Genomic DNA, 12466 nt, shown 5'->3' with positions numbered 1-12466 from the left:
TCAAAAACTGTGTGTTTTACATTTTACATTATTTATTTATTTATTTTTGGTGGAAATAAAGTTTTGTGGTTAAAAAACAAAAACAAAAAAAAAAACAAGATTCAAACCATGATTGCATAGATTGAGATGTAATGGCTGCTGAAAATTCATTTTTTCCATTATATGAATTAAATATATTTAAACAATTATTTTAAATTGTAAATTGTAATTGTTTTTAATCAATAAATACAGCATTTACTTGTGTGTGTGTGTATATATATATATATATATTTATTTGTATATATATATATTTGTATGTCTTTTTAAATGAAAATTGCTGTATTACATTAGAATCAGGGTTCTCACATTCATGGAAAACATGGAAATATCAGATTTTTATCCACTGCTTTTGTTGTCTAGTCATGGTTTTGGGTAAAATCTTTCATCAGTGAAACAAATGAAAAAGTTTAGAAAGTTCTTAGTGATAAAATGCAAGATGCAGTAGTAATTGATTTGTGAGTGAATAATTTTTTTTTCATGAATTGATCAAAACAATACGAATTGCTCTGAATAAATCATTAACATTTATCTTAATCAAAGGTATTTAAAAATCCATTCGGGGATTCACTGGGTATAGAAAAGAGTAGACTTTTGGACCTTGATATAGTCTCAGAGAGTGGTTTCATTAAGGCTGAGAAGGATTATAAAGACATTTTGTTGTATTTTCATACATATTAAGTAAATCAGTGTATTAAAACTAAATCTTTTGAATGATATTTTGTATTTTTAGAGTTTAGATTATGGTTGAAGTCTCTGTGGTAACTGTTCATGTAATGCTCTTTCAGTATACTGTGACTGTGATAATTCACTGCATGTGTTTCAGTCACAGCCCCTCAGGCTGCGGTTTTCAGCTCTTGTCTTATCGGCCTCTGAATCTGGGTAAAGAAAAACAAGATATAAAGTGTAACCAACTCGCTCCAAGTCCAGACTTGTCTGTGAGGTGTGTTACGGGACAGGGCTTGAGTGAACCATGAACCAGTGACGATGTTCCTATTTACTAAACCGACCAATCCAGCTCTTATGGATTGCAACAGTCTGGAATCATTGTTTACATCTATTTGTAGTTTTCCTGTTGTGTCTAAATGCGTTTGTTTGCGGATGGACGTTGCAAGCTTGAGGTTGCCAAGTTACAAAATAGAATTCTGGCTGCGTGGGAGAGGATTTTCCAATGCTATTCAAGTTGAATTTATGATAGGATAAGATAATTGGTTTTGGATTCCTTTTAAACAACAGTTTTTGATTTCATTGTTGTTTTTTAGCATCGACTGTAGGGTGGAGTGTATGTACCCATGTAAAAAATTTACTTGAACAAAAGTTTTTTATTATTATTATTTTAAAGTCATAGTTTTAAAGGAACAGTTCACCTAAAGTGAAAATTTGTTCACCCTCTAGCCAAGATGTAGATGAGTTTGTAGATGTGTTTCTTCATAGGAACAGATTTGGAGAAATTTAGCATCACTTGTTCACCAATGGATCCTCTGCAGTGAAAGGGTGCCGTCAGCTGATAAAAACATCACAGTTAGCCAAAAGTAATCCACATAATTCTGGTCCACCATTCATTTAAAAGGCAAATAAAGCCCATTTCATGGCTTTAAAAAATCAAACAATGAAGACGAATGAGCTTTGTAGATTCTTGCATTGCTAAATGCTCTTTAGTAGCCTTGTCAACAATTGTTTTTCATTTGTTAATAAAAATGTGTTAATTTCATAAATTGACTGTAACAGCTTGCCTTATTTTATTTTTAAGTTTCAATAGGCACAAGTGTAGCATATAGAGTCGTTTTTGATTATTACTGTAATTTGGTGGATCATTTGTAGGTTAGTCCTAGGTTGTTAGTGTAGCGTTTTACAAATTCTATCCATTGTAATTGTTGCTTAGATTGAAGAACATGCAAAAACCTTTTACATTAGTGAGAAGTAACTTAAAACAGCAGTCCTGTCATTAGCACTCTTCCCCACATTGTCTACTTTGTCCATTAACATCAGTTGCCACCAGTCATGTTGGTCTGAGAAACTAAGCTGCTGATGTACAAAAGTTCACCGGCAAAGGTTAGAAGCACAGACCATAACAAAGAGTCAAATGACAGATCCAAGAAAAGCCAGAGGGTTTTGACAGTGCTGTGCATGACTTGGGCACAACTGTTTTGATGTATCTTGATGGCTTTGTGTTGTGAATATCTTGAATTCCTGGTCACAGTGCCTGCAGGTCATTCAGAGGGTCTATTAACCCTCAGGATGGTCTTTATGTGCACTTCACACTATAGGAGCTCACAAGTGAAGCGTGTCTGCACAAGTGAGGCATGGCTCCAGGTTGTGTCCTGCTGGAGGTTCTGTCTCTTAGTGACGGGTTTATGGACACAGACTGTGGATCAAAATAACAGTCTCTTTGACACAGACACTGGACGGTATTGCTGAGCAACCGGCCGAAACAGTGACCTTTCAAATAGCTTATGGGCAAGAGTTTGTACGGTTTCAGTTTCCTCTATTGTGAGCCTTTTATGAGAATTGACATTTAATATATTTGGGTCAGACACAATTTTTTGGGTCAGACACAATATTTTGTACTTTATTTTATATTTATCTTTCTCTGAGCCTTTTTTGATTCAGAACCTGGTTATTTGATTCATTCATACAGTGGAGTATTATTATGAGTATTATCTCTGACTTAAGTCTTCACTGTCTTTCTATTGAATGCATACACAGACACATCATTCCTTTTCATAAATAACATTGATATGATATTTGTGAGAGTGATTCAGAGTCATCCTTGGAGGTTACGGTAGGATGGCTCTTCTCTTATTCTCTCGCTATAATGCTGCAGTCACGGGCCAAAACTCTCAGCCTCTGGCAGTGCAGCATAATGCTCTGTTCCAGCTAGGAGAGTAATGGGATTAGCTATCTCTTACATAAAATGTTCCCTTGGCTGCCGCACATGCCCCTCGGCCATTCATCAATGAGGAAAGACAGAAGTTATGATTACAGTGGAACACATCCCACAGCAGTGCAGTAAATTACCGTAGTTTTCACAGGCAGTGTATTGATGATCTTCAAATATTCGGCTTAGATCTCCTTCTAATTTTACTCTGTATCTATTTTTGTCTTTTGTTGTGAACATACTTTTTGATATTGATAGCTGTGGTGTCATTGAAATGTTTGCGTATTGAACACAACTAGTTCTTTTTTGCACAACTTGTGTATTTATATATTGATTTGTGATTTGGTCATTCTTTCACGTATCACATCAGCACAAAATGCATGCTGTAAGGATGCACAGATATTAAAATTCTATATAATATAGATGATGTTTTATATATATACATACACACATATATATATATATATACACACACATATATATATATATATATAAAGAATAGATTTAATAGAATTTAATAGAATAAAAAAACGTTTCTGCCACAGAAGAAAGAATCTAATACAGTATTTTTTAGCTTAAAATTCAGAATTTTCTTCTCATAATTGCAAAGTTATATCTCACAATTCTTACTTTTCCCCCTCAGAATTATAAGAAAAAAAGACAACTGCGAGATAGTAAGATGACAGCAGACTTAATCTTTGTGTAAATATTGGCAAAAATGGGCATGTTCTGTTTGTTCTGCAAATGATGAGTGTTTCAAAAATATATTTGCATATAGCAAAGTCTTTTGCTGAGCCAGTTACGTCATTGTGCATAATTGCAAAAAGGGAATTTTTATTTTTAGTATTAAACATACATATACCTCAAGTATTTTGTGCAAGGAATGGTCAGCCTCTTCAGACACCCCACAGATTCCCAGCACAGAGGAACAGCAAAGACCTCTCCTAACAATGGACTGTGATTAAATGAGGAATAAGAGAGTCTTACTGCCTGAAACCCTTTATGGCTTTCCATTGCTTCATTCTCTTTTAGGATGTGCAAGCACAACCTTCATTAAATGCGTAGATGATTACATGGCAGTCTTTGGGTCGAGCTGTCGTGTCCTCATTATACCCCTCTCATTCAAGCATTGTCCCCGTGTGGAAATCCTCAGGAGCTGATTACAAACACCCACCATTAGAAATAAGGACCACAACATGTCACAACAGCCACACAGACATTTAAAAGCGAATCTGATTTCAAGACCCTAGATGCATGGTAACTGTGCAGTCATCGTTTCATACTATATTTATTATAATAATTTTTGTGTTGTTGTAAACATTAGCAAGTATTAAGTGAGCTAGATGTTAGTTTCAGTACCCTCTGTGACTGTATAACTGCGTAATTTTGAAACAGTGTGAATCATTTCACACTTCATTTCATACAGAGCTCTCAATAAGATAAGATCAGGGCCGCCTTAAGAGCTCACTGGGGCCCGGGGCTATGAGTTACTGCAGGGCCCCCCCACCACTTTAGCATTTTTCTAAAACACTGCTGAAGTTGTTTTACATAAATATAATCTAGAATCATTCAGAATAACAGTTGCCAATTCCTTTACAATATACAATTAAGAAAATAGCTACTTGGAAATCTTAAAGCACTGAATAATATTATATTGTATAAAGTAATCAATTATACAATACATAGTTTTCACTATAAATTCAACATTCATTCTTATTTATTTTACAAACGTGATTCAGTCAAGGGCAGTAAAGTACTTTCTTTCTGATGTTTGATTAACATTGACACAAATGGCGCCAGCAGCTTTATTAGCAGCTTCTGTCACTTTAAGACCTCAGGGTCTGAACTCAAGTCAAGTGCCCTGTGCAAAACCGTCTCAAGTTCACCATGGTCTCAAAATGAGCATTTACTAAATTAATTCTCTCCCGGTGACATGCCCCCATGGAAGAAAATTTTGAAAAATAACCCCTGAAATGATGACTTCTGGTGAATATTGTGGAAACTAATTAATACATTTAGATAAATATATTTAATACATTATAGCATATTATAATACAATTTATTAGGCCTATATATTTATAGAATAGCAAAGTAGCCCTAATCAATATACAAGACTGAACCACATAGATGTGAAATATAAAGGCTATCATGATCATTTTGCCAACAATGAACCATGGATTTGTTTAGTTTATAATACATTTTAATTTTAACAAACAAATACAACATATAACATTCAAAACTCATTGGTTTAGACTGCATTTGAAGAAAAATAAACACATCAGTTTTCTGTAGCCTTGTGCAAACTTATTCAACAGAATTAGACTTCTAGAATAATCTTTCCAGTGCAAAAAAATTATATTTGTAATTTGATTAGACAACACTTTAAGGAAGTGTAGTGCAAATATCTTTATATAATTATACTTCCATTATAATTAACTTTCTTTCCAGTGCAAATAATACATAAAAAACAATAATTAATTAAATAATAATTATTTCCCTCCTCCAGATACCTTATTAAGAAACTCACCAGAAATGATTGACACATTATGAGGGACCGGGAGACAGGAACACAACAAGGGGGAACACTGGGGAGATGTATATGGAATGTTAGGCTAAACCTGTACTATTTCTTTTAATATAATCACTTTCTTATCAACTTTATTTGAGTTTTAAAAATCCACATGATTGCATAGCCTACCATATCAGCCTCTGGAGTCTGACGGACAAGGAACCTTGACATCGCTCCTCCTGTGCCCGCAGCCTCGCGCTCCTCTTGTGATTATCGCCTGATGCGTGCTACTTAAAAACACACACTCCGCCGTGACAAACAGAAAAAACGCGACGGCATATGGTACAATTGGCCTTGTATTCATTGTCCCTCACGCATTCCAGCCACGGGTAGTTATTTTTTCCATTCAATTCTATAGTTTTGTGCTATAGGTAGTAATTTTTACATTTCCCGCTGTTGTCACTTGTCATCATCGTTGCTAAGATACGTGACTCACAATGACTGAAACGACCAATTGAAAGGGCATTCTCTGATGATGTTCCAAGATGTTAAAAACGCTACCGTCGGCTTTTTTTTTCTTCTTATCATAGCCTACAAATGTCTTCTTTCATAGTCTGACATATATTATAAGCTAAGTTATATGTGTGTGTCTGTCATGGATTTGCACTGAATTGATTCTCAAAATACGGAACACAATGCGTTCCGTATCTGTTCAATGCGTAATCACTCAGTGTAACGTTAGTCTTTGCCCCGCGATGTATTTTTCACTGCTTGAGTGAGAACATGATGTGCGTGACTCATGAGAGCGGCCTGGCTTGTCACACAGTAACTAAAAGTGGCGGGTCTTTGCGAATGGTCACTATAATATTAATGATAATGATTCCATGATAATGCATGGAATACACGGCAAAGCGTCACTAAATAACAGGGCTAATTTGTGGGGGGCGTGGTAAGGCTTTGGCAATCAGATGGCTAGTGGTCAATCTGATCCACAGCCAATCACGTGCCCCGTCCTCGCTCCGGCCCCGGGGCTTAAGCCCCGCCTAGCCCTATTGTTAATGCGGCCGTGGATAAGATAGATATATATATTTTTTCGAAGTAATGGATTATGATATTGCATTTCTCCATAAAAAAGTAACTACTTTTAATGAAAAGTCATCCATTGTTAAATTTGCGTTACTTTTTGACAACTGAGCTGGGCTTGCTTATTTATTTTTAATAACAGAAACCCCCAAAGGTTTTTTTCGGTAACTGTAATGACCCTTTCACACCAAAAGTAAAATTAATAAGCCCCTTTCTGAAGGAATTGCCGATTTCTCTCCCAATTTTTTCTCAACATGGAGATGGGAGAGGTGTCAGTGAATAAATGTTATAAAAAAGTAACCTGTTATTTATTTGAAAAAGTAACTTGTAAATTTCAAAGTAATGCGTTAATTTATTAGTTACTTGAAAAAGTAATCTGATTATCTGCTATTTGTAATACACTACCCCCAACACCAATAAACACCCTCCATTAGAAATAAGAACCACAGCCAGACATGACATCCACACGGACATTTAAAAGTTTTATTTACATCCTGTCATAAAAGTCATTATAAAATATTCATTAATACATTTGTGAATCATACCTTAACTATTAATTATGTAAACAAAAAACAAAAACAAAAAACAAACAAAAAAACACTGCCTGGCATAGCTGAAGGTTCCTTAGTGAGGATGAGTCCCTGGTAGGCTGTATGCTTGAGTTCCCACACTCTCTCTGATTAGTTTCCATTCAATAGCAGGCTTAAATAAGCAGTGTTCAGGTGGAGGAAAAAAACCCAAGACACTGCCACCAAATGTCCTGAGCGAAGAAAGTTGAAGAGGATATTCTTCTCTGTTTTCCTCCTCTTTTGCCTTTTCTTTCCCCTCCTTTGTGCAGGTTTTTAAAGGCGCACACAGACATGTTCAATTCCGAGACAAAAGGAGTCCAATTAAAGCTTCATTGTGGGGCCGCTGCGGCCCAGGATACTTTGGCTAATCCTGCTAGCCCTCCTCCTATTTTCTTTTCTCCATCACCCTCAGTCTGAGAGTGTTCAGCAGTGATAAAATGATGTTTTGCCTCATAGTAAGCAGTTTAGGGTAATCGGCATTGGCTTATGATAACCATGCCCGTTAGACCCATTATAAACAATAGTAGTAGTATATATGCATTTCAAAATAATGGATTTACTTTCTTTTTAATTTTTTAATTTTAAGTAAATATTATGTAAATAAGTGATATAATTGCTTGATCTCAGGAAGTATATGACAATATTTTTCAGTCTATTGATAATATTCAATGTATATATCTCAATATTGATTTATTTGCTTTGAAACTTTAAGTATTATTTATATACTATTATATAATTTAGTAATTTTGAATTGTTTAGTTTTTGGCATTTTAAATTAAGTTTTAGCAATTTTGTTATATGCTTTTGACATTTTCATTAGTTTTCTTTTTTATTTCTGTTTAGCTTGATTTTTTTTATTTTCAGTTTTATTAAATGTAGTAATTGAAAAACTATTTTATTTTAGTAAGTTGTCTGTGGATTTAAAAAAAAATGTTAACTTTTTTTTAGGTAATATGTATATTTTGATACAGCTTTATTTCAGTTAACTGCAAAAACATTTCAGTCAAACAACAATGGAATAATGTACACTAGATTGAAAATGCAGAAAAAAATATTTATTTATTGTCATGTTGCTTCTTTTTTTTGTAGTCTATAAAAATATTGAGAAATTAACAGTTCACTTACTAAAACAGTTCACTAACTGATGATTATAACAAAATGTGAACAAAGATGCACTCTCACCAAAATAAAACAATAATAATATAATAAAATAAAGTATGAACCTCACCATTATCTGTGTTCTACATATTCATACATATGTCCTGTGCTTAATGTCCTGTATTTATGCATTGATGCAAGTTTTCAAGGGCAGCTCTTCTTTGATGAAATCTAGAGACTTTGAATGAGGAATTTCTATTAATTAGTCAGACACTTGACATGTGTCTCCATTTGTAGACCGTTCAATCCTCTGAAAGGTTTCAGGATCAATAGGAGAAGGTGAAAGTAATTGATTTCAACAGTCTATTTGTATATGTAAAAACTGGTGTGAGCTGAATATATGGGAAGCATAGATTCTATCATATCTTCTGTTTCAAATCAGCCACTTAGCACATCGTATGGTGTCGTGGTGGTTCTCCATACCTCAACATTCCTGTACTGACAATGTCATGAGTTATGGGAGAGTTAAAATGCAAAAATGAATCTCTCATTTTGCTGTGTGCACATAAAATGAGTATGTGGAAGTTATTCTGGAGGGAGTTACTCCTTTTCAAGAGTGAATTGCATATATGGGACAGAGTGTAGCACTGGCTCATGGTGCAGCATCTAAAAAGAAAATATCAGCCATAGGGCAGGCACACACACACACACACACACACACACACACACACACGCATGCAAAATCTAATTTGATTAAGCACTGGCACTTTCAGGCACAGTTTTTCCACAAACTGCTGAGCAAGCTTAACGGATGGAAATGAAAAGCCGTTCAAAAATCTTAATTCTTTAATCTAAAAAATAAAAAGGTTTATTTATTTGTATGTTTATTTGTTTATTTACTTATTTAGTTAAAAAAAAAAATATATATATATATATATATATATATAATGTATGTATATGTGTATGTATATATGTATGACATATAATATATGTATTAATATGTGTACTTTTTTTTACTAACAAAAAAATACTGCATAAAAGTAATACAGAAAAAGCCGTAAAGTAAAAAAAAATAACCAAAAAAAATTTTTTTCATTATTTGAGATTTACCCATCTGATATTTATGAAGGGTTTAGGATTTCATTTTCATCATGAGATGGATTGACTTGATAAATGTGTGTCTGTGAATAGCATCAGGTAGATTGATCGTTCACTTTAGGGCCTCTTTCCCTTTTAGGCTCCTAAACAATGACCATGAAACAATGCAGACTAAGCGCTGTGTCTCTCCTGATTTCTCAGAAATACCCTGGCTTCGAGGAACAAACACACCTCTAGGTTTTTTTTCATACCAAACAGGAAGCTTCTATGTTCCCCACCCAGCTGTCTCCTGCCTTTTCATGTCCGAAACTCTCAGAGCTCTTCTGCAGAAAGCGTGGATCACTCTGGCTCAGTGTGTGTTTGGTGTCCTGAAGGCATACTTGCTTATCAGCGGAGACGGCAGCGTATCATTTGTCTGTCTGTAAGGAAAAGATACCATAGCTGTCAAAATTGCAATTTTTCCCGTCTTTGGATGAAAATTCCCTGGAAAACAGGATTGAGACCCACCCAGAACGAGGTTATGTATCCACACGTTCACAGATTTCCCTGATTTCATTTTTTTCGCCTCACATCTCATTTCGCTCTCATAAAGCAAGCAGAGCAATATCCTCTATGATTTCATGACTAGTACTTGCAGACATTGAGCGAAGGCTTGGCAGCTGATGGATATCTGTCCAGAGACTCCGCTGTTGGAGATTTGTTTGTAAGCTTCATTTTGTGAGGAACTAATTTAATATGGACACTATTTATATATATATATATATATATATATATATGTTATATATGTTTTTTCCCGCAATACATGTTTTTTTCCCTGCACTACAAATTCATGTTTTCAAAGTATTTTTGTGCATTAAAGATACAAAATCCAGTTATTTGTTGGTTATATTTTCAAATGATATCATAGAGTATATATTTGTATGATTTATTGCATGCATTTAATGGAACTGTTTCCTGTGTGAATACATATGTGAATAGACAAAACATAATATAATATAATAAAAACATAGCTTATTTCTGTGCATATCAGCAGTGTTTTTTTTTATTTGGCCTTGGTTAGCTTTGATTGGTACTTCCATAAAAGGACTCCATTCGGTGACATCCTAAATCAACAGTGTCACCCCATTGTGTGAATTATGCATACAGCATTGTGAAGATGATATCGGCTGCTGTAGTCTAAAGCCCTGCATTTCAGCCCGAGCCCGATGGGCCCCGACTTATTCATGCCCCTAGGGCCGGGCTTCGGGCCAATTTTCAAGTTATAGCTCACATGCGGGCCGGGCCTCGGGCCTTTTTTGGGTTATCCTTCTATTTATATTTTTAGACATTAATAAAAAAAAAAAAAGAGAAGTTGACATCGACGATATAAAAACAAACATAGACATTTCATAACCTCATAACTTTCATAATCTGATAATTCAACCCGTTATAATTATAGCCTACTGACATGACAGTCTCACGCACGCACGCACGCTTTTCCGTCAGCGCGACCCACGATTATACTTCACTTATCCACTTATTGTAGTAGTAGCTATTATTGGCCTCTAAATTAATGTATTAATCATAGCCTAGTTGGCCAACTAATAATTATAAAATGATGATTCATGCAGCGGTGAGCATTTCTGTGTCTGCACCTGTTGTTGCGGGACACGCAGGAAAGAAGAGAGCGCTGGCCGAGTTTGAAAACATTGTGGAGCAGGACGAGGATGACGACGATAAAGTACAGCAATACATGCGCCTCAATCACAACATGGAAGGTGATGGACGAGATGTGCTGCTATGGTGGAAACAGCACACGACCCTGCTACCGCAACTGTCAAGACTGGCTCGCTCTGTGTTTAGTGTCCCGCCAGCAGCAGCAGCGAACGTGTCTTCAGCGCAGCGGGAAGAGTGATAGAAGAGAGGAGGACTGGGTTAAAACCTTCCACTCTGGATGCTATTCTTTTTCTCCACGATGCTCTGTAAGAGATTGTTCTAACTTTTCATTTGACTGGACTTTATTTTCGTTTAACTGTTAGAAACTAATGGAAAAAAGAATGGACATGTTCTGTGGTGCATTTTTGAGGTAAGATAACCTGCATGTTTGTTTTTAATTAATTTAACTTGTTTAGATTGTAGGCTATTTCTCATTTCGTTTGCAAGCGCTGTTGCGATCCTGCCTTAGTATTTAATTTTTTTATTTTATTTTACTCACTGTGGTTTAATAAATAAACATATATTAAACTGTCTGTGTGATATGCTTGAAGTGTTTTATATCTATGGGTTTTATTGTAGCCAAGTAAAGTATTAGCGTTAATTTGAGAGGCTTATTTGATTAAATATGTTTTAGGCTAGCTACTCGCTGTCGGCTCGGCTGATTAACGTAAATCTTCATTTTAAAAAAATGCTCCAAACATTTTTCTAAATTAACTTGATAAATAAATGAAAAGAAACATAACACAAAATTGACTCCTTTTTTAATTGTTGCAAATTGGGCAGGCTTCTGCTGTGTAATAAAATAAATAAATAAATACATAAAAACACGGGCTCGTGTCGGACTCGGGCTGATAATTCTGATGAGCTGTCGGACACGGGTCGGGCTAGGGCCTGAGCGTCTCGGGCCAGGGCCGGGCTCGGGCCTAGATTTGAGGCCCGTGCAGGGCTCTACTGTAGTCAGAACCAGACTCTCTATATCTACCACAGCCAGTCCAATCTGAAACCACCGCTAAATTAGTCACAGTCTGCTCAGCATCCAGTCCATACCCCCCCCCCCCCCCCCCCCCCGTCTGTTTTCCCTCAGTGTTCCTATAAAGAGACTATAAACTGAATGTCATATAAAGCCTATTTTCTCCTCTGTCGATAAAACAGGCACTTGTGCAGAAGATTAAAGGTGTTTGGTCATAGACACACGCCATATCTACTTCCAGCTTTGAAATGAGTTGGATGCATGCTGCGTTTAACTCAAAGGAAATTGATAGAGTGGAGTTTAGCAGCATCTTAACTGAACCCCATACTGTACGTGACTGGTTTGGGATTTTTAAATCTTAGCTTTGAATGCTGATGTGTTTTTATGGGATGGTGCAGTTGTCCTCTGAATTTGTCATTGGTTATATTTGTCATGTAGTAAACTGGGGCATTGTGGTTTCAGCTGTTTCTCCTCTATTGTTCATCTGCTATAAAATCCTTGTCTTGTAAACTTTGTTTTGTGTTGACATT

At 35.6% G+C, this 12466-nt stretch overlaps 1 protein-coding gene across 7 annotated transcripts in view; it reads left to right on the top strand.

Annotated features, from left to right (window-relative positions):
- The window catches only part of tns1b (tensin 1b), a 235509-nt gene that overhangs the window by 34562 nt on the left and 188481 nt on the right, over window positions 1-12466 (top strand). The gene's annotated exons all lie outside the window — the stretch shown is intronic.

Source organism: Carassius carassius, chromosome 11 (assembly GCF_963082965.1).
Source record: "Carassius carassius chromosome 11, fCarCar2.1, whole genome shotgun sequence".
NCBI classification, from domain to species: Eukaryota; Metazoa; Chordata; class Actinopteri; order Cypriniformes; family Cyprinidae; genus Carassius; species Carassius carassius.
This window is presented reverse-complemented; position numbering and strand designations above follow the sequence as displayed.